The sequence below is a fragment of the Chiroxiphia lanceolata genome, chromosome 8 (assembly GCF_009829145.1).
Source record: "Chiroxiphia lanceolata isolate bChiLan1 chromosome 8, bChiLan1.pri, whole genome shotgun sequence".
NCBI lineage: Eukaryota > Metazoa > Chordata > Aves > Passeriformes > Pipridae > Chiroxiphia > Chiroxiphia lanceolata.
Genome location: NC_045644.1, coordinates 31,640,904 through 31,664,268, shown reverse-complemented (window position 1 = coordinate 31,664,268; position 23,365 = coordinate 31,640,904). Strand labels below are relative to the sequence as shown.

The following is a 23,365-nucleotide window of genomic DNA, read 5'->3' as shown; positions in this document are numbered from 1 at the left end:
TAGAGCAGCTCCTAAGCTGTGCCAGAGCATTTTCCCAGTTTATGTCATCAGCTGTTCAGAGAGGTGTTTAACAACTTGATTGACTATATTTTGGGTGATGCCATTGATTACTGAAGCAACACATGCACTTACAGGTAAGATAGGCTTAAAAATGTCTTACTTGGTCTGGAGTGGAGCCCTTAGTGTGCTCTGCATCCTGCAGTTCACCAGGAGGGCTGGATGGCTCCACAGAGCACAAGCAAACTCCAGAGCCCTGAAGAGGTGAATGGAAGAGAGTAATCACTGGGAGACTTTGCATATGAGATTTGATTGCCTTGCTGAATCTGGGGATTCTTCAGGGATGGGATCTGCGAGAAATCCCTGGCATGCTGCTAGTTACATAAAATTGCTATTAATAGTGAATTGTTTTTAGAAGGGAAGCTGGCATATTGTAAAAATGTCAAATGGTAATGATGTGGTAGTTGGTGTATGTAATGTGCATTTGCAGACAGGATTGTTAGGTGCTTCTAGGCTTGCTAGAAATTTCAGGTACTCCCTTACTGCAAATTTTAATGAGGGAAAAATACCCAGCAATATTTAAGTAAATTAGTTGGAAAGGAATTACTAAGTCAAAAGAAATGTCTGATTTGCTTTATTTCTAAGGACTGCACATGTGCTGAAGTTAGCCTGGTTTGTTAGAGCCAAATGTAAAAATGCTGCCTCTGGATAATTCCATCCCCTGCAAGCTTTCTGTGAGCGCCTTTCCTCCATGCTGCCCATCTCCTGCAATCCCTCTGCTCTCTGCCTGACTGGTGAGTGACTGTTCCCCCTCTCACCTTCACAGACTTTTACCTCAAAGTGCCCACCCCCTCTGTAGCAGAGGTCAATTCTTCCAACTCTTATCCAAGTGTACAGTGTTAGTTGCCTGGTGTATGCCTATGTTGGTGTGACATGGTTGCACTCTTTACTTGACTGTACAGAAAGGAGTGTCTGAGTATTTGTGGATCTGGAAAGAACCGTTTTTGTGGCCACACAACTGGTATGTGGGGCATGAGTATGAAGGGTTATGCAGTTTTATGGAGTGAGGGCAAAGGCTGGGAAGCCCAATGGTGCCTGTGATATTTTGTCTCAGCTGTTTTGGTCTATGGCTGAGTTTGTCTGAATTGTGCTGATAGCTGTTTTGAACAATGTATTGCAATAACATCCTGGAGCTGATTGTAGCAATAGGATAAAAGAGTGGATTGGGATAAGTGGAGGAAATACTGGACTTTAGCACTTTTAGGAGTAATAAAATGTCTGCTCTACAATATGTTTAGAAATACATACAGAAACAAATAATCTGTGGGATTGCTTAGTGTTTGTCCAAGCTTTCATTAGGATGTTAAAGGTAAAATCTTGGCCATCTTGAAGACAGTGGAAAACTGTCTTTGCCTCTTTTGGGTCAGGATTCCTCCCTTATGCCTGTGTCTGCTATATACTTGGCAAATCCTCAGAACCCCATCCCAGCTAACTTAGGAAAGCAGAGAGCATCTGAGCTGTACTTCCTAGATAAAATGGAGTGTCCTAGGCAGTGCTCAGGGGCGGATGTTGTACCTGGTCACCCTCATGGCCTGTCTCCGTGCTGAGGGTCTTCTGAGCAAAGAGGTGGGAAGAGAAACAGAGAAACAGGAAACAGAGTTTGAAAACAGGGCTCAGAGATGGCAAGGGACTGATGGCAAGACAGGAGCAGAGCTGGAATGAGACTGTTGGCCTGACCACCTTTGATTGTGTAGCAGTCTGTATGTAGAAGGAATTTAGAGAGTATCACAAGTGAGTGAATCTACATCGCGTTAAATGCAGCCCAGAAGAAAGCAATTTCTGCTCCAAAATCCTGACAAACAAACAAACCAACCAGAAAAAACCTCACAATTGCCCAGAAGTCTTGCTTATAAAGTGCATTAGTGCGTGGAAATTCTCCAAATGTAAATGACAAATATTTGGAGCTGAAGTACGTGAAATGGTGCCATACCTCATTTCTGAGCAATTCAAAGCTGGACCAATTTGACCACAAGCACCTCTCCTCTTGTGCCTTAATTCTGAGTAGATAGATGATAGTGACCGTTCCTACTTATATACTGCTTTTGCTCTTTCGACCCCAGAACACTTTAAAAAGGTGGGATTGCTGCTTCAGGTCGATCATGGACTGAGAATTTCTGTACTGAGTTTTGGTTTAAGAGCAGTTACAACAGCCTGACTTATAAATCTCTTGAATCTCTCGAAGATATTAAAACAGTGCTACTGATCTCCAAACGATAGCCTCTTAGATGTTATTACTGAAACTTTCTGGAAGTAGTGCACACCAGGAGGGAACAATTAATCCTCAGAGTAACCCCATTTACTCCAGCAGTTTGGCCCTGAGGGAGTAGCAGCACTTGATGTCTGACAGCAGCCCCAAATGTCAGTATTTCTCCACTCATTCGTTTGCCTGCTTGCTGTGGTAGATTTCATGCCATTATAAGCTGTTTATGTACAGCCTGATCAAAGTACTTAACGACAGGGTTAATTTCTACGTATAATGAGGAAGTCAAGACAGGAGACAGGTACTGTGTAATCGAATTTTTCATTTTGGAATTTGTTTCTCTTCATGTAGGGCTTAGCTTTGATTTTTATTACCATTAATGTCTGCATTTAGTGTTCTTTCTGGTTTCTCAGATGAGTTAAACCTACTGCGGAAACAGCGGAGGCACTGAATTGTTCCAACAGCTTCCATGGAAGTATGATGATAAAGTAAAGAGAGTCTATAACTTCTCTGCAACAGGACCTCAAAGTGCAGTTTGGTTTGGGGGACCAATAAAATTGCACTACTTAAACAGTCTCCTGAGACATCTAATCCTCTTTTTCTGACTCAGTAGGTATATACACAGACATGAATGCTTAGGTATCTCTGTATGTAGCCAGAGAGACAAAGATAGTGTTAGAATCTGGAAATCTTATAGTTTATGAAGTGTGTGTCTTCAGCAAAACTTTGCAGACATAAACGAATCCCCAGAGCCTTGCTTTGAAAGAGCTCATGGTGAAAAAAAATGGTCCTCATTTCTCAAAAGATGGAAATGGAGTGTTAGATCTGCATTCTCCCTGCTTATTTTGGTTTTCATTTTTAGATGCACTGAGCACTGTGAATGTTTCTGGACATTCAGAAATCTGGGGGTACAGAAGTGATGAAGGCCCTACAAAACACTTCTCTTGCTGAGGTAGCCATCTTCAGGAATCGAGCTGGAAGTGGAGATGAAATTAAACCTGGGCATATCCATCTCACCCTGCATCTGCTGTTTTTCTGTTTTTCTAGCACTCTGTAAATTCTTGAAAAATAAGGATTTAAAAGTTTATATGAAATTTTGTGGACCATTGTTACCCAAGTTTCCTTTTAGCTGAGGTAGAAACTCTTCTTTGTGAGGAAAGTGTGAAGCTCTATTAGCACCACCGTGCAAGCTGTAGTTTGTGAATGCCGTGGTAGGCTTTGCTCATGCTAATTTGGGCTCAGTCATGCACCTTCTTTTCCTCTTTTACATGCAAATAGCGGCTGTGTCAGTCTCTGGGATGCCTGCTTGTTCCTTTAACGGAGAGATTCCAGTTCATACCTTCAACCAGTGCATTTGTGCGTGGGCAGAGGTATAGTGCAGTGGTAGAGTTGCTGACAAGGAAAGAGCTGTGATGGAGGTTGGAACAAGTTAGTGAAATAGAGAAATCTTAAAAGAAGACTGAGCATTTCTGGAGTGTTTTCATTTATTCCAAAATAAAAAAGGCATGGACGTGGAAAAGAGCAGAGATCTACACAAAATGATAATTAATAATCCTGTCCCCATAAAAAGGGATCTCTTGGTTGCCAGAGATCCATTTCTTTCTTCTGAACCCAAGGGTTCAGGCAGCAGCCTTGAGGCTGGAATAGGTCAGCCACCAGTCCGTGCAGCTGGGACTGTGTGGGCTGAGTGCAGGTGTTTGGATTCCGCACCTTAGTACCCTGGAGCTGAGGGGGCTAGGATGGTGAGCTGTCCTGGCGGGAGCTGTGGTGGCTGCAGGCACCATGGTCCAGAGGGTCCTTGGCCTTCCCAAGCCACTGGCTGCTCTGCTGCTCTGCTCTCCCAGCATTGTCCACGGTGGGGTACAGCATGTCTGCCCTGTTGAGAAGACAAGGATGTTCATGGTATTTGCTTGGGACCACCAGGCAAATTGAGTATAAAGCATATTGGCAAGATGTTATTTCCTCATCTGTCTTTAGTCTTCTCCTCTGCTTTATGGTTATGGATACCTGAACCCAGCCACTCCCTTACTCTTCCTCTTCTGAAAGGCCTTTCCTGCTCTTCTGTCACATTAGTCAAGGCAAAATGAAATCAGATAAAATCACTTCCATGGCACTACTTTGGATGCCAGTTAACTTAATGAAGAAAGTCGGCATTAGTAGCATGCAGGCCATGCAATGTAAGTGTTGTACAACAAGGACCTGTTTAAAAGGATGTTTAAGATGCAAGGATTTCCAGGAATTTGGAGTGCAAAGTTTTCTAGGAACGTCAGGTCAAAGAAGTATGATGTCCCTGTGAAGTCCTTGGCTGAGTCCATAGGAGACTTGCCACAGGGGTTTTCAAGTGACAGCTCACCTTTCGGAAAGCCATGGCTTGTGTTTGTCTGTTCTCCCCTGCAAAGACTGCCTTGCTGTCAGTGCCACAGCAGGACTCAGTGTACAGCCAGGACTCCGTGTACAGCCAGAAGTCAGCATACCTCTGCTTCCTTATGTGTCTGTGGGCATCCTTGGGGGCTGTAACATAACTATGAAATAACTGTGCCTCTGACCTGCTTTAGAATCTACTTAATTGCAATCCCCTCTGTGTGTGTACCAGTGACAGAGGTGAGGTAAGGGGTAGAAACATGCATGTGCTTTAGTCATAGTGATGGCATGAAAGTGATGCCATCTTTTTGTAGGGAAGGTCCTTAAACACCTCTCTAGCCTCTCCACTGATCCATGGGGAAACAAGGCTGTGACCTGTAGGGTTACCATTGACTTTGAATTTGACAGCACTAAATTACGTGGGTAATATGTTGTGATACAATAGGATGAAATCCAGGCCCTAGTAATGGCAGTGGATTTTGGTATTGATTTTGGAAGTATTTTAGGATTTCAGCTGCAGAAATTAGTGGCAAACCCCACTATGAAATAATCTAGTTATTTCCTATCAAACAGGCTCTTTCTTCAGCAACATGGCTATTCCAGAAAATGGTTTTCAAATGGAAATTTATCCTGTTGCAAAGGAATATCTTGAGCTAATGACCCCACAAAGTAATACATGCATATAATACAATTACTTCCTGTCTATTAAAAACTTTTGTGTAACAATGTGGGTGGATCTGGTTATGCTGTTCTGTGCCATAATGACAATTTATCTGAAGTTGTTGTCTGGCCTAAGTTTTGCAAAAATACTTGGTCTTTACAACCTTTGAGAAAGGGAGATATTCTCACCTGACATGTCTACAAGTAACTTAGATCAGGTTATTGATCGGTCCTATATATGTTGCTTTCCAGTGGGAGGATAAGATGAAGAGGCCAATCCATTATTGCAGCGATCTACCACTGGAAAGCAATAGCACTAATGATACAGGTTTTCAATAGCTGATTTATATTATCCTGCAGTCAACAAGAACTCGTGATTTTGTCACTGTACTGTTTAAAGCAACACTCCTAAATGCTGGCAGGCCCCAAATCTGACCCTCTGTAACACTGCTGCTGTGTTATGAGGGGGTGAAAACTCAACAACCCCCCACCAGTCCTCCAGAGTATGGTCTGGACAAGCTCTTTGCTTGCTGAGCAGTGGGTCCTCTGAGCCCCCAGTTGTTATGAGACTCGTTCTGGGGAGTGATTCCTGTTCAGACTCCCTATGGCTCCACCAGCTCCTCTGGCACCGTGCCACCCAGAGGAAGGATGGAGGAGTTACAGTCCTTACTCAGGGAAATATTGCACTTAAAGTCTCGGTGACTGACTGCTAATTTGGTGGTGATTGACAAGAAATGTGTGTTGGTATCTATAAATGAGAGGCAGTAATTGGCTCCCCTCCTCTTCCTTCTAGTGATACAAGTACTTTGGGCAGCACAGAGGAAGTGCCCGTAGAATCCAGCATGGAGCAGAGCTCCTGAGGGAGAGAGGGCAGCAGCGAGGAGCTGTGTTTGCTGGAGAAAATGTTTGGTGAACCGCAGGAGAGCCAGCCTGAGCAGGTGGTGGGCACGGCCCCATCCTGTCCTTGGGTTGTGTCAGAATCTGGGAGTGGTCACCTCAGAGTGCTCCATCATAGCAGGTCAGCTCAGCCAGGCTGGGGGTTTGGTTTGGAAGGTGCTGGTGGTTCCCAGCAATATGTGCAGGAGGTAAAAGCTGTGTGCAGAGCAGCTGGGAGAGGGGAGTGTAGGTGCAGTGTGGAGCTTTGCACGCTCACGTGGGCTGACCTGCAGGGACCAGCAGTGTCTTTTTGGACTTGTACACACCCTGTTTTCACGCAAATATTCCATGCGGATTTGTAACATGCGATGGCTGCCGAGCGTATTTTACACAGTCACAGTCTAGTGACTGAAGGATCCACTAATTAAGAAGTCCCTAATTAGGCTTTTAAATGATAAACTGTAATAGCTGTAGTGCAGCTGTTGTAAACTATAGAGTAAATTATACCCAGTTGAAAGAGGCTTTAATTACGTATTTATATAACATACTTTAAAGTCTTTGAAAGATAAAAGAATTTTTAGTATCTGCAATTAAAAAAATAAGGGAGTAACAACAGAGCTCTCAAACCAATGAAAGCAAGGAAATTCAAAGTTAATCTGAAAAACTGTGCTGGTACTTTCTTTTATGCTCATGGTGTTCTAATTTTTGGGGGGATTCTTTTTGTTCTTTTTTGTTTTCATGACGGATGAGATAAAGGAGTATTTTCAGAGAGGAGTTTATATCCACTGCTTTCATTTTTCTAGCTTTTATAGGTCCCCGTACAGCATTAATGATACTTGGCAAACTTTCTGCAGCTTTGTTTTTTCAGCAATCCTAGCAAGAACACCCTTATCAGCCAGCTTGTCTCCTTGCATTCTCATTTACAGAATGGTTGATTGGACACATGCCTTTTTGAAGTCAACAGGAGCTCAAAAACTGGTCCTATTTGGGCCTTGGAGACTGTGTTCAGGCCAAATCTAGCCTGCATGTTTTTGGTGCAGTGTTGACAGCCATTCACCATGCTGGGCTTACCAAGTGGAGAAGAGGGTTTGATGTGTCTGGGACAATTCACCTATTTGCTGCCACCACATAGAAGGTACAGACACTAGGCTGTGGTGTGCAGAGAGCTCAGTTCCTTTAGCTGCTCTTAGGGACTGGCCTTCCCAGCTGTAGGACCGAGCAGCCCATGACAGCCAAGCGAGGTAGTGCTGTTTTGCTTATTCCAGCCACATCTAAGTATTTTTATCTGGAAATGTCACAGTGAGGGAAATAAGGAATACAGTTCTCATAGTTAATTTTTATGGCTGATTAATTAGCCCAAAGAGTATTAAATTGTGCTAATGTAGTTTTCCTCTTCGATGCTGTCTTTTGACTTCAATGGAACTAAATACATGCTTAAAGTTAACTACGTGCCTAAGTGCTGTGGTGAATCGGGGCCTAGGGCATTAATTAGAACTTGGCTCAGATTTACTTTCAAGGCTTTCCCCCCCTCTTTTTTTTTTTTTTTTTACTCTTCAGCGCACAGCAGTTTAATTGGTATGCAGATGTTTCCCTTTATTACTGGCAGAGGCCTCTGTCACTATTCTGAAGGTACTCAGACATCAAGGCTGGTACAGTGGGCAGGAAGAAACCCCCCCTGAAGGCTTTCAAGCTTTGTGGGAAATAATGATGTATGAGACAGGGATTCCTTTGGAACCTGAAGGGAACATGACAGACAGAATAATATGGGAGGAAAACATTGTCTTCACAATTGAGACTGATGGTCTCATCTTGTCTCCTTGTTATTGTTACCAACCAAGACTGAGATGAGCTTTCTTATGAAGAACTTCATTTTGTGGCAGGTCCTATATGTTGGACACACTGTGCTCGGTGGTAGCTTTCCATCCAAGGTACAGATATTGACAGGCTCTGAGGAACCCTTTGAGGTGGTGGTTTAGCTTAAAACCTAAAATTCCTTCCAGCATTGAGATGCATTTTGTCAGGAATGACAGTTGCAATTTGATAATCTTTTACCACTTTGCCTGCCTATCTCGAACTGCTTGCTGGAGGGAAGAAGCCAGAGTTGTTGGGCACAGGAGTGTGAGCTTTATGAATCAGCTTTTCTCGCACTTTATTAATTTCCCTTTCCAGTGGTTAGTGCATGTTTGCAAGAGACAATTTGTACGGATCTGTGCAGGATGGAGCAAAGCTGGAACTAAAGCACGAGTGTAAGTTGACAGCAATGCAATAGGTCTAATTGACGGATACCAAAGGCACTACTTAAAGCAACATTTCTTCTGGTGTTTATATTAAAAATGACCCTCAATTTGTCCTCAAGTTGCCATGTTCAAAAAGAAGTGTTTCCGTGTATATTCATTTCTAATGGATTAACCAAAATACCAAGTGCTCATTTTCTACACTTGTATTTTCAAGTTAGATGATTCAAAATGCTGTTGTGCAAGGTACAGGAAGATGTCTGCTTCTTAACTCCTCCAGAGTAAAAGCTGTCTTTCAGGGGACACTTTGCACATGTGAGATCTGTGTTAGTATTTTTTGGCATCCACAGTTTGCATTTCAGCTAATGGGAGGCAGAAAGACTAATACACATGCTACATGTTGCGGGTGCAAAAATGCAAATAGAAATTGCACCCACCATGGAAAGGGCTGGGAAAATGTACTTTCTTGGATGTGAGCAGGGCAGGTTAGGAAACATCATCTTCCTTTTACAATAGTCTGTTACTCTTTACATTTCTGGAGAACTGGGATCTTGCTGTTAATCTTACAAAAATAGATGCTGTGGTGGAGCCTCAGGCATGAATAAAATTGGATGTTAATCTTAAAGCAGATTTTTTACAGCTATGCACTCAGAGCCAGTGAATCCAAATGATTTTGGAAACTCTGTGTTTGTTACTTATTTCGATCAAAATACTGTGGGGAAAGAGGTCAGTGGCACAGGTACATGTGGGGCTTCTAAAAGTTGAGGAGATAAGCACAGCAAGCGTTAGACATCTCTGGCTTGACACAAATAATAGGCAAAGCTGAAAAAAGCCTGCTGACAAGAGGAGTGGGTGTTGGTGGGTGACTTGCTGCAGTTTTAGAGCTGTTAAGTGTAGGTTTTTTAGCATTTTCATTATTTAAAAGTGGAGTGGTAGTTTCTTCACTCCCTCTGAAAAGTTACTAATTTACTCTGAAATACAGGGTAAGCCACAATGATTTAACAGATTTGTAATGTGCTTTAGAATGATTTCAAGTAACAGACGCCCTTCTTCTCTTCAAGCTTCCCACTGTCTCAGCTCTGCCCTCGCTCCTTTCTCTGTGTACATCTGCACCAAAATGCAAAGCAGGGGCTGCCCCATGCATGGCTTCCATCTATATCCAGTGTCAGCTGGAAAGCCTGGGTGGCTCTGACCACTGGTGCTCCTGCAGGTTTGCCTCATTCCTGGAGTTCAGAAACAGAGTGGCTGTAACAGGCTGAGTTAGCTATGTTTGGATGTTGGGAATGACATCCTAGACCATGGAGTGGTTCAAAAGCTGCTGCTCTGCAGGTACTGCTGCAGGTGGACAGACCTTTCCTGGAGGAGCCTTGACATGCAGAGGCTGTTTTGTACCTAGTACCCGCAAAGTTCCTAGTGGAGCATGGTTAAGGACTGTGATTAAGTTCCCCAGGATGCTCCTGGGATACAGGCAGCATTAAGTAATCTGCAGTCTTCTGTGTCTGATTCAGAGAAGGCAGCAGAGTTGTGTTCCTGAGAGCTGTCCAACAAAGCAGGCAGCCTGAAGGGGTGGAAGGTGCTCAAGGATTGTCTCCTGTTGTCAAGCTGAACAGGTCTCAACTATCCCCCGTTCCAGTTGATTCATGCCCACGTACTGCTGTGCTGAACAGCCATGCCATGGCAGGATGCTCCAGCTGCAGGCCTTCTGCATGGGTGATACTTAAATCTGATGGAGCCTCACTGAGAAAGAGCTGACCTTGCATTTACTCAGAGAGGTCTCTGGTGGTTTGTGGTAAGGAATTGGTACCTGGGGCTGAAGCCACAACCTCCAAGACCAAACCACAGAATTTACACAACTACCAAGGCCTGCCCATTTGCCTTCCCAGCTGAAGGTCTGTGTCATCACACAGCTGTTGCTCTTCTGTCTGCTCTTGTCGTTGTTTGAGGGAAGAATCCATTTGTTCAATATAGCAATGATGTCTAGCTCAGTTTAATTTTCTTGGCTGCTGCTGTTTTGTTAATATTCAGTGCGTCCGTGGGTTTGTTTAGTATCAATAACCAAGGGTAGAAATACTTGAATGGGAAGCTAAGTGGAAATGCAGAGGTTCTGGAGGACTTCAGGGTTTCTTTTGCTCTTCTTTGTTTCCCTGTACTAGAAGGCATGGAGAACACTTGTCCAGTCATAACTGAAACTATTCAAGATGCATAGGCCTGAAATGTCACCTTAAGTTTCTGTTGCTCTCTGATGTGGATCCTGTCTTCTAGCAAACTTTATGGACAACAGCTTTTGTTACAAGGAGAGATGGTAAGTTTGTGCACTCAACTTCTTTTTGGAAGAATATTTTATTGTGAAACCTTTCTTTAACCAAAGGCTTGAGCCTTTGATCTGGGAGCTTACAGGGTGGGTAAATGCAGCTGTATTGGGCTGGGTAGATGTCACCCTCAGGGATTCACACATGTAACTCTCCTTGACCTGAACTGGAGAAGGGCCAGAGTTTGTTCACTTTCACTTTCTGACACTGAGAAAAGTGAATGCTGTTCTACAGAACCTATAATTTCTTCCCAAGTAGATGATGACTAAAGAAGGCCTGAGCTGACTATAGATAGTCTTATATTTACTGGAAATGAATGTAGCTCATAACTCTTATTTTAGCACCAGTCTGGAACACTACAGTGAACAGATTTATAATGTCTGCCTCTTCCTTACCTTGGCATTCTGGCATTTGTGCACTTATTGCACTGATACTGCACATTCTTGCACTGGTAATTGGGAATTTAATGAAGCCCAAATGAAAGGTGAGAGGGTAAAAGGTAGATACTTTCAGAAACAAAACTATTCCTTTTGTGTGCTCCATAATCTTATTTTAGTTCTTAAATATGGTTTTATTCGTCGGATACTAAGGGTCTCAGCACTGATTTCAGTATATGTGTCATCAGCAGAGTTAATAACTGTTTTAAAAGTTACATGGTCCTTTGTTCCTGCATTGAAAAGATCTAAATTCAGCCATGTATTTCTAGACTAGGCACTTACAGAAAGGCCTTTTCTGTGTTTATAGAAGAGCAGATTTAATCTGGAAGTCATTGAGATAAACCATTCAAGAACTTCCTTGATGTGATTTTTGGAGTTACTCTGTGGGACTAAATTGCATGTTTTCAGGTATTGAACATAAGGGCACTTGGAACCTTAAAGAAGTTTAAATGTAGATGATAATGAAAATGTTACTGGTCTTTGTGGATCAGCTGATAATGCTGACATACTAAAGTGATATGAAATATGTCTTAGATTTCCTGGACAGTGCCTTACTTTATTGTAATAACATGATCCTTGATATACATTGATGATACATTTACCTTTATAAAAAGTTTTTTAGTAACCCAATTGCCCTGAAATGCCATATCCAAAGTATGTTTATTACAGAACATAGAGTTGCTGTCTGCCAAGTACTATCTCAGTTATAGCAACCTAAGCTAAGAAAACACATTTGGAAAAAACATGCTAAGCAGTGGTGGTGGGTTTTTTTGGGGTTTTTTTGTCTTTTTTTTTAAACATTCATGAATAGTTGGAGTTGGTGTTTCAACTAAATTTCTTTCACCCAGATTATATGCAAATTGCAGGATTCTTCAAGCATAAGTCATATGCCAGAAGTATGGTATTAGCATTTCTTTTAATAAAAATAATTTTGGAATAGGTACCTTATTTGGTGATGTGCCTCCCTTGTCATTCATCACTGTGTAACATCTCTGTAGAACTGCAGTAACTATAAGGAAGGAAAATACTGGATGGTGTTTTTTGGAGCTGGGTTTGGCCTATATGTAAAAAAAAATAAAAGCCGGTTTTTGTTCCTTACTTTGCCCTGTCCTTTTTGTGCTGTTGTGTACTGGAAGAAAATAGTAAAGGTGAGCACTAGATGAACTAGTGCTGTTGTGCAAGGTACAGGAAGATGTCCAAACGGTTGGACTAGACTTTGGGAGTCTCTGCTCTTACACATGTTTTGGTGTTACTTTTTCCTGAGGGGCTTTATTCTCCAGATCTCAAAATATATTCTTCAAATGAGATTTCACATAGTTTGATAAATGTTTGGATAAATTTCATACCATCTTATCAAAGCAGACAATAGTTCTTTCTTGAGAAACAGACCTTAAATAAAATGCTCATTTATGTTGGTGAGATAATAATTAAGACTACAGATCCAAATCAGTGATTTGTTTTTCTGTTGCAGGAGTAGGCTGAATCAAAGCCTCTGTCAACAACTAGGGCTGAAATACTGAATTAACATACCAAACAGTAGCACACCAGGAGCATAGTCTTCTACTTGGAATAGTGTTGAGCTACTACTCACAGAAGCTCTGTAAACCTTGTGAGGCTTGGAAAAACACAGGGATTTTGCTGCTCCCTGAGCACTTTGTGCTCTGTGTTCATGGCTGATGGAAATATGCCCAGTTTTGGGGGAGCTCGGTGGTATGAGAGACAGTGCTCTAATAGGATGGCTTATTGCTTTCTTGTGGAGCAAGGTAGAGCTGTTCTCTTTTGAACCTGCAAAACTGGTATAATATTAATTAGACTCTCATCAGGTTGCATTAGTGAAACCCCATAAAATGAAAAAGGAAAGGCTCTATAGTGATGCTGAAACTTGGTGTGTCATTTATAAGCAGTGAGTAAGCAGAGATCAGTAGCCATGAAGACACTGCTTTTCTGGAAATATGAAATATTTAGGTAAAATATCTAGGTAAAATCTGAACGGAAATTTGATTACTGCCTGATAAAATGGTGCTTCTTCCCTTCTAAATAGCTTTGATTCTCTCCTTAATGCAAGCCCCACACCTTCACCTAGATTCCTTCCTGGGCAGCTGCAGTGGATCTGAACACCAAGGGAATTTGGCCCACTGGATTCCTTTCCTTTCTCTGCAGTTGAATGAAAAGTGTGTGTCTTTTGAAGAATAGCAACTGAAAGAAATATTGATGACTGCCAGAGCATCTACAGAAAAGGATAAGAAAATTACAACAGTGGAGACAAAGGGGCTTTGTTAACTCTTTCTTGTAGGTTGTATATATTAATAGAAACAAGTAAAGTTTTGTATTTTTTAAGAGAAACACACAAGGCTTTGAATTGTATTGTTTTAGTTGCAGCTAACTGAATGAATTAAGTGGAAAATTGAACACACTACTTTGATTGTCTAACTCTCTGTATGTGAGGCTTTGGGAACAGTTTGTTATTATAAAAGAATAGTACTAACAAGAAAACAGCCAGCATGTAATTGCTGGGTTGAGGGGCAGTTTGGGGAAGGCTGATACTTATTTATGAATTATTAAATAAAAGCGCATAATAAGTGGATCATCTCTCACTGCCTCCACACTTGATACATTACTCATCTTCCTAAATTTCATCTTTTTGTACACCCTTAGTCCATTGCTTCTTATAACCAGTGCAGGCATCAAACCACCCACGTCCAGGAAAGGAGATGCCTGTGCAGTTGTTATGATGGCAGTTTTGGTTATGGGACTCATCTAAGAATATGAACCTTCAGTTCAAGGACAGAAATTTTGACTGGACTTTTAAAGGTTGTTTTACGTGCCTAAATACACACGAGCACCTGGGACTCTTTTCAGGTAGCTTAAACTCTGGCCAGTGTTTCAACTTGACTAGGTACCTTTGCTGATTTACAGCCAGCCTCTACCCTAAATGGAAGGACTGAAGAGCAATTTGGGCATTAAATTTACCAAGGTTCTCAAAAACACATTGGTTATGTAATTCCCATCAATTTTGGTAAGAAAGAGGTAACTTCTGATTATCTTGTATTGTTCTCACTGCTCATTAGTGCCTTACTACCTTAGTAAACACTCCTTTCTGCAAGACACAGAGAGGAGGTCGGTGGTGGTTGGGCTCACCAAGAAGGTAGAACAGTTTTTCATCCTCAATGTTTTTGACTATTTCAGCCCTCCTGGAGGATGGAGTTGCCATTCATTCCTCCAGCATAAATTTGAGGGCAGTCTTCTAGGAAAGCAAGGTGTCTCTGTTTCAGAGGACCCAGTTGCTAACTGGTTGCACTGACACATAAGCAGTTCGTCACATGCCTATGTAACGAAGGGGTGGGTAATGTCCTGGCCTCACAAAGTGAGGTGCATGTCCTACAGACTGAGGGAGCATTGTCTGGGGATGGAAAGGTGTGTCAGCACCTGGATAGCTGGCTCTGCTGGACACATCTTTGAGCTTGCTGTGCTGCTATATACTAAGACATTTGTGCTGTATAAACAAACCACACTGTTAAACCACTTAAACAGTGTTTATGCAACTTTAAAATGGTAGAGGCTTAATTTTTTACTTCATCCACAGGCTTATTAAAACTTACATATTCACACTGAAATGGTGTGAAAAGATTAAATTGCTAATCCTGGCTACCAGCCTAGCTGATGTGAGACTGTTGCACAGAAGGTGCCTGAGAGGTGGAACTGGGCAGAGTTTATCTTTGCACAGCTGTTGCCAAAGAGTTGCTTGGTATCCCTGTCACTGTTTTTTGAAGTCCAAAAATATTTTCCCCCAAATAATAACCTATTTTTTCTGCAAGAGAACACAGCTGCATCTATGAAAGGTCTTGGCTTTTACAGTAAGTCTGGTTTGTATAGTTTCCTCTCTATATGTATGTTGTCTGCAGAATTGCCAACAGTCATAATGAAAAACACAGTTTTGTTACTTTCAACAGTGGTTTTGAGTAATTTAGAAAATATTGGAGCTACTTCCAACAAATGAAAAAAATCGAAGCAGCTTTGAAAATGTTGATACACTTAGGGAAATAAATCTTTGGTTTTAGCTCTGTTATTCTCTCTCTGATACTAAAACCAATATAAAGCACTACTGATTTCAATCAGCTCAACAGGGGATACTGTATGGCTTCCACTCCACTGTTCCCTGGGTTAAATCTCAGCTGTGAGCTCGTACAACTTTGGCTGGGTTTTATGGGACAGTCTCTCTTCAACCTTTGTGTGCACTGTGAAAGCTGTCCTCGTTGCACCTCTTTTTCCAGCACAACGTGGGAAAGTTCTCCTCTATCAGAAAACTTGTATGGGAGGCGCTCAAAATGTAAGGCCTTTCAAACCCCTGTGAGTTCGCAGCATTTAAAGATAAGATCACAGTATTGCCAAGAAATGTGTCTTGTTGAGGCCCACAATTAACTTTATCAAAAGAAGGAATCTTATTTTTGTCTGCTGTGGATAGAGGTTGCATCTCAATGCAGCCTAAAGTTAAAGATAGATATAGCGTCTGGTTCAGATCACGATACGATGAAAGATTCAGGTTAATTACTATTTATTCTTAGTTTATAGTTATTCCTTTTGGCTTGAGCTAAGAAGTAGGAGTTGGAGCCCCACAGAGTTGTGTCTCCTGGGATAAGAGATGAATGAAGGAGACGGTCTCTGTGGCAAAAACATATTTAGGGAGATGGGAATGCCAGTAAGAAAGACTGGCCATTGCCTTGGGCTCTGATAGCCCACAAGGGAGGATGCTCTGAGGGATGGCTCAGTGCCAGCAGGGAAGACTGAGTGTAGGCATGGACTGAGGCATCCCACGGGTCCATGGAGAAGGGGAGGTGTCCCAGGTCCCTGCCTCATCCAGTGCCCTCACACCTCCATGTCCACACAACCCCTGTCCACCACCTGTTTCCCTTTCTGGGTGTTTTTGGCCACAGGAAGTGGTTGTGCAAGGCTGAGCCAGCAGCTGGCCGGCTGCCAGCCTGTGGAGAAAGCTTCCTAGAGCTCCTCCAAGGCTTTCAATTCCCCTTTCTTGCCACTGTTTCCTGCAGCACCACACAGGCTTTACCAGCAGCAACACCACAGTGTAAGTGCAGCCGTTCATCTTAGAAAGAGCTATTTTCCTCCTGATGTCTCCTAACTGCTTCCACAGACAGAAGGAGCCCACTGGCTGGAGAGAAGCACTCCTCACTTTTTCGGTTCCCATTTTTACACACTCTTTTTTCCCCCCTCAGTTTGTGTTCATTTGAAGTTGAGATGTTCCTAACAGGATCTCCTGTGTATTTGAGCAGAGCACCTCTTTTACAGTAACCTCATGGGCTGTTTGTACCCTCAGGCACTCGAAGAGTGGGGGGAATTCTCTGGCTTCGCAGGTTCCAGTGGCCTGGGCAAGGGCAGACCCATGGTGGGCAGGCTCTGGGACTCCTGCCCCGCAGCCATAGGGCTGCATTTTCCCGCTCTCCGACACGATGGTCTGGGTGCCCCCAGCAGGCAAGGCTCTTGGTATGAAGGGCTATGGGGAGGGCATTCCTGAGGGGCTGTGGAGATGGCAGGCAGGCTGTGGGTGTCACTGGGCTGAGGCAATGGAGGTGATGGGGGGCAGGCTGTGGGTGTCTCTGTGCTGAGGCAATGAAGGCAGTGGCGGGTGGGCTGAGGGTGTCACTGAGCTGAGGCGATGGAAGGTGGGCTGAGGGTGTCACTGAGCTGAGGTGATGGAAGGTGGGCTGAGGGTGTCACTGAGCTGAGGCGATGGAAGGTGGGCTGAGGGTGTCATTGGGCTGAGGGGATGGAGGGTGGGCTGAGGGTGTTATTGGGCTGAGGGGATGGAGGGGGGGGCTGAGTGTGTCACTGGGCTGAGGGGGTGGAGGGTGGACTGTGAGTGTCACTGGGCTGAGGGGATGGAGGGTGGGCTGTGGATGTCATTGGGCTGAGGGGATGGAGGGTGGGCTGTGAGTGTCACTGGGCTGAGGGGATGGAGGGTCGGCTGAGGGTGTCACTGGACTGAGGCGATGGTGGGTGGGCTGAAGGTATCACTGGACTGAGAGGCTGGCAGGCTGTGGGTGTCACTGGACTGAGAGGCTGGCAGGCTGTGGGTGTCACTGGACTGAGAGGCTGGCAGGCTGTGGGTGTCAATGGGCTGAGGGGATGGCAGGAGGGCTGTGGGTGTCACTGGGCTGATACAATGGCGGGAGAGCCATGGGTGTCTCTCGGCTGCCATCATGGCATGGATGGAGTCAGGCAGCTTTTACCTTGTGGGCATGGCTGCACAGGCCAGCCAGTGTATGTAGATTTGTGACTTCTCCCTTGCCCTCCTTTCTGGAAGTGTTTGCTTTAAAGTCTCAACAAGACCTAAGTTCAATTTCCTTAACATGCTTTTGACTCTTTCTGCCCCCAGGCCCTGGGGAGACACTGGCCCCTGCAGCTGCTTCAGCCAGGCTGTGAGATGAGGCTGAGCTTGCAGTCCCCCTTCCTGATGCTTCTGTTTACAGGGGCCTCTCTGAGGAGCTGTGGGGTTCAACAGAGATAAGATAGCACAAACTAGGGTTTTGGATGCAAGTTCACTTGCAGAAGGGTGGTAAAAGGGCCTTCAAACTTGCATATAAGTAAAATAAGGGGTAATTCTCCCCTGGAAACACCATAGCAGTCTCTAGAGGGATTCCTGAGAAGCAAACTCCAGCCTCAGAGGTGGCTGGGCTTTGCAAAACCTTGGTCTCTCACTTCTGCAACCTGTGGCAGCTAAGCAGGAGCCTTGGTGAACAGAGCTTGTTACTTTTAGCACAGGAAAATCCTAAGCTTAAAACAACCTATGTATAAAAAATGTTGACAGCACCAATTTTGGTGCTTATGCCACCATAAAGAAACTACTAAAATAAAGAAAAGCAGGAAAATGCTTAATTGTGGAGCTTTATTATGTCCTGCTGTGCTGGTGATGAAGACCTATTATGTCCTGCAGCCTCTGCAATGAGTCTGACTGCTCTGAGAGAGCACAGACTTGTTCCAGGGTTGAACATGGACATAGTTGTTGAGTATTAATGTCTAATTATTATACCTAATTTTCAGAGTGAGCCTTTCTTTCAATATGAAATGTCTATTTTTACCCTTTTCTGAACTGTTGTTTCAGACATTGTACAGGTTCAAGATGACTATACTGAATGTTAGTAGGTACATACTGAAGAGGATGGGGCTGAATTAACTTTTTGAAATAGCTCTTCCACCACAAGGATTAATATCTAGTGCCTTCCTTTTAACTGATGGCTTTTATTCTATAGTATAAATTTCTGGTAGTGTCTCTGGAGTATATTTGTAAGTATATTTGCCAAAGTTATATATTGAATAATTCCTCTATTTCCAGAATGCCTGAGATGACCACATACAGAATGTAATTAAAAATGAACATACTACATTATTCTGCTTTTCTATCAGCTTTTTAACATCTTACTAGGAAATACCTTTTCCTGTCTTATTACATTTTCTATACAAATTAATGTCATTGACATGAAGAAAACAAGCATATTTAATGAAGGGGATTGGCTAAAACTATTAATTTGTGTTAGAATATTATGAAGCATTATTTCCACACCACCAGCTGGTACAGAACCCAACCAATCAAATATCATGGGGAAGCCTGTGGTTTTCAAGTATTTGGGGTGTATGGAAAGGAAAAGATTATAGAAGAGACTTTTTTTCATGGGGTATTGACTGGTTGACAAGTCAGACTATATATATTTTTCTGTCCTCTGATGGCTGGTCAGAATTAAGCAAAAGATGTCTTGGAAAAGAAAGGAGATGTTTTAGACTCCCAAACTTGATTAGTTTTCATCTGGTGATTATCATATACTCAGCTCTTTGATTTAAGCCTTTGATGGAGTTTCCACTCCAGAGAAGTGGAGCATGACTGAAGCAGAGATTGACACTATGGCAGGTTTTGAGGGCTTTCAGCAATACCCTCGACAAACACAGCACAAGTGCCAAAGTACATGTGTTTCTTGAGATAACACTTCACCAATGTTATGTTAATTCCTCAACTAGTATAATTACTAAGACAGTAAAAAGCACTTGGAAAGAATATCTTTTCCAGGAAGTTTTCTGCTGCTGGTTTTGGTTGAATCTACCTTACCATACAGGTGTGTTCTTATCACACACTCTGTGCAAGGAGAACACTCCCTAATAGTAAAAAACTAGCAGGACACAGCTGCCCACCAGACAGTCTCTCCAAAGTGAATGGCACTGTCCAAGAGAGAGAAATTTATTTGTGGACCTAGGAAAAATCCCTGTTAAGGAAGGTATGTTTGAAATTATGTCTTTCTTGGAAGAGGTCTCAAACAGTATGGGCCTGAGAATCCCCAATCTTTCCTTCTTCCTTTACTTGGAGCTTTCTGCTATCTTGGTAGGAGGTCTCCTTTTTATTTGTATTAGTTCCTAGGAACTGAATGTAACTTTTGTCTGTTGATGGGTTTTGCAGCATTTGCAAGATGACCCTTTCCCACTGCCCTGAATGCTTTCCCATTCTGCATGGATGATGCACATGTTCTTGGTCTGTTTAGATTATTTTTCACCAGAAATAAGTTCTATTTCATGAAAGTGGAGAATTGTGGAGAAAACTTATTGACTGCTAATGAAGCTTGGGCAGATGCTTAGCAGAACAGTAAAATAAGTGCTTTGGAGTGTTTCACTTTCTCTCTATACCCCCCTCTTTTTTATCTTTGCTAAAATTCAGGCTGTCAGTGTTGGTACCTTGTTTTGTTGTTGGCCCTTCTGAGTGTGCTTGGTAAACTGCTGAGCTGAGTGCATTTGGGAGGGTGGGCCCTGTGCTGGTGTCATTGCAGCCTGTGATAGAATGAAAATAGCTTTTGCGCCAGTATTTTGGTGTTTCTAGGGAGGTCCTTGTAGAATCAGGAGTGGGCAGATGCTGTAGTGGGCGTGTAGCCTAAATCATGTTCTGTGGATGCTCACATGGATGAGGCTACCATAGCGTGGGGGTTATTGCTATGAGCAGCAGCTCCTCCAGTGCTGTGGGCTCCGCTTTGTTTGGAAAGAGGTAGAAAAGACAAGATGGAGAATCTGCCCTTGACACCAGGTTTTCCTGTCTTTAGGAAACCAGCAGAGCAGCCCATTGCTCTCTGGCATTGCCAGTGCATCGCTCTAGAGAAGGTGGGTGTCTCATTTGAAACACACCACTTTCTCTTTTCAAAGAACTCTCTCCAAGCCTCAGGGACCATATGTTTCTGTCTTCACCAAGGAACTGCAGATACCCAACTATACAATCGCCTTTCCCTCTCCATATTCTAGGGGAAATGATGGACAATCAATTCCATTAAAGCCACTCTTGTGCTTAGGTATTCAGGCTCTATCTGTTCAGACATATCTGTGAGACCAACAAGCCAAGTGAAGGCTTCAGCACTCCTGGGGCTCCTGCATTCCTCCCTGTGGACCTTTCAGCCTATTAAACTCACCTCTGGAAGAGCCCTGCTTTTCCCCTTGGAGACTGTGGTGTGCAGAATGGAAAATTTTAAGTGTTAGACTTGTCATTCCGTAGACTTTCATATCTATCTCCAAGTCAAGGTGCTTCTCTCAATTCTCTCTCTCCCCCAGCACAGTAGAACTATTTGCTTCAGTAAATCCCTTGACCACACTGTCTGTTGTGTGGCCCTTGTTGCACCAACATCCAAACTGTTCAAGATCTTCCATGAATTTTGTTTATGCTTCTCATAACAGTTAGAGAAGTGATGCTTACTGAGAAAACATTAAAGCAACCAAAGAGCCACTGAGGCTATAGAACACACTGAAGGAGCATTCCACTGCTGTCCTGGCTCCCCAGATGGGATGTCCTAGAATCTGCAGCTGCTTTCCCATCTTACTTTAACTCTCTTAACAAGGGTGGAGAAGGAAGCAAGAAGAGAAGGATGTTTCCACAATGATTGCAACATGCTGTGATGTGCAAATTCCCTCTCCCTGCCCTGTGACAAGCATGGTGTAGGTCATGAAGTGCTGCAATCCTTATCGGGGCTTTTTGGGCCATTTTTAAAAATAACTCCATCTTTGCTGTCACGTCTTCCTCCCTCGCTGAAGGGGGACTGACTAATTAGCAATGGTTCAGTGGCAGATGCTATTATGAAAAGGGTTTGATGGTGATTTAACTGGGAATAAAATAATCTTAAAGGTCCAGGCAGACATTTTCTAACCTCTCTGTGATGCAGACTCTGTTGGCTGGTGCATGAAACCAGCCAAAACAGTTGTGAAAGGATGAACCCTTTTGTGTGCATATGGCTGCTCCCCTTCCAAGATGATATCTGTGGCCTTAAAATTGCAACCTGTGCTAGTAGTCACTGGTGTATTAAAAGCAAAAATGGCATTGACTGATGTGCCTACTAATGTTTTCTATTAGGAGAATAAAATGCTAGGGTTGATGGTAGTTACCTGTGTCACTCCTCTGCATGCAGTTAGCATGCAATCAACATTGGTTGTTTTCTTCTCACTCTGAAATCACATTAACATTAGTCATGTAAAAAGCTGTATTTTGAAATAAATATTTATCAACACATCCTATTGTGGTTTATTTTTAGTCTGCTGATGTCTTTGACTACTGTCTCATATGACCATGACATTTGTAAACAGAAGAGGGAGGGTGTGTCACTGGCCTTTACGTTTGTATTTTGCTGGTAATTGTTATCAGATCGTGATACTCACAGGTCTAACCCTACACTCTAATTGTAACAGTGCAGATAGGAGAGCTGTAGCTTGAATTCCTGTGACTACCAGCTCTTCCAGTTGCTTTTAGTTTGTTTGGCAGAGGAATGATTCAGGTGTGTAAATGTAGAGGACTAGTGCTATTTGAGGTGCTCACGCATGTGGTGCCTCAGCTCCATCTATTGCTGCAGAGAAGCAGTGGCCTCCCAAGCATCCTGTGCCATGGTTTCAGCCCAGCGAAGGCACTCGAGGTGGCTAAACTGTGTTGGACAAATTGTGCAGGCAACTGTCCCTCATCCTAGCTTTTTGCCAGCTGTTTCCCGTGGGTGTCACCAGGGAGATACCTTCAGCACTCAGCCATCTGCTGACACCTTGTGAGGAGATCCTCATGCCTCCCACTGAGCAGGCACAGGCTCAGTCCTCTCAGCTACTCCCCAGCTACTGCGTCACTCTGCAAACTTGGTGATTTGGGCATCCTGCAGAGAAAGATGTACATAGGTTTTTTTCCCTTGTGATACTATTTGGGAAAGCTTCCTCACATGCATGAGAAAATACAGTGGTCTTGCCAGCAGAAGTAGGGAAGAGCCTGAAAGTGTTAAGTTAAAACTGCCATGCTTTAGTGTGTAATGAATTTGGCTCTTTATACATAACAGAAATGTATACATGTAAGTCAATTGTATCCATTGGTTGGAGGCTCCTGGAGCTCTCCTGCAGATCAGTGAGCAGTTCGGAGTTGTGTGGGCTGCAGCTTGGCCAGCAGTGGGGGGCTGTGGGAGGTTGCTGCGAGACCCAAGAAAGCAGCTTGGCCCCTTATGTCCTTCCTTGTTTGTGATGACAAACTGTAGAGAGAGAAAATGTCTCTCCCATTTATTGCAGTACTTTCTCAGCACTGAACTGGTTTTCTCCATAGTAAGTTATGCAGCTGTCATAAGAGTGGAATGAGCATTGAGACTATGGGGATGTGTCCTCCTCTATCTGAGGTGATGTTCAGGAGTTAGCTGGCCGATTTCATGCCCCAAACAAGAGACTGAGGCCACCAGTGGGGACATTTGTGCAGTCATCACACAGCATTGGACATGGTGTGAAATTCTATCAGGCCAGTCTGAAGGACACAGGTCTGGCAATGCAGCACAGGCATCTCATCTTGGGTACTTCTCACCAGTCATGTCTTCTCAGGAGAGGGACAAGGGCTACCTGAGTGTGGCATGTCCTAGGTATGGGTCTGCTGCTTCCCACTTGTGCTACTGCTCACAGGTGCTACTGCTACACACACTTCCAGGCTGCAGAGGGGTGCAAAACTGCAGCCCTGTTTCCTTGTATGGCCAGGCTGTCCAGGTCACGAGTTTAACTGACCATGGGTGGTGTTTTCAAAACAAATTAAGGGGTCTGTCCCCACCCATCTCTATTCTCATCCTAACACAGATTGCTGCACACCTTCTCAGCTTGTGTGAGCACTCACAGAGGTTATCCTGACTGTGCTATGTCAGAGCGAGTGCTTACTGTGCCTTTCCTAGCCTGGCTGATTTTGGCAAAATCCTGCCCATCCACTGC

General features: G+C 43.5%; 2 long non-coding RNA genes across 4 annotated transcripts in view; both read left to right on the top strand.

The window, feature by feature from the left end:
* Window positions 1-15,471, top strand: part of LOC116789972 — a 42,186-nt gene extending 26,715 nt beyond the window's left edge. For 2 of the 3 annotated variants that reach the window (XR_004358207.1, XR_004358206.1), the window contains exons 7-8: window positions 10,542-10,690; window positions 13,176-15,471. This is a non-coding gene — a long non-coding RNA (uncharacterized LOC116789972). The remainder of the gene's footprint in view (window positions 1-10,541; window positions 10,691-13,175) is intronic. The other variant, XR_004358208.1, reaches the window with a different exon arrangement.
* A 557-nt stretch (window positions 15,472-16,028) lies between these two features.
* On the top strand, window positions 16,029-20,046 carry LOC116790225. Its single transcript, XR_004358292.1, has 3 exons — window positions 16,029-16,214; window positions 16,464-16,630; window positions 17,617-20,046. It is a non-coding gene; the product is annotated as an uncharacterized LOC116790225 (long non-coding RNA).
* The last annotated feature ends 3,319 nt before the right edge of the window (window positions 20,047-23,365 follow it).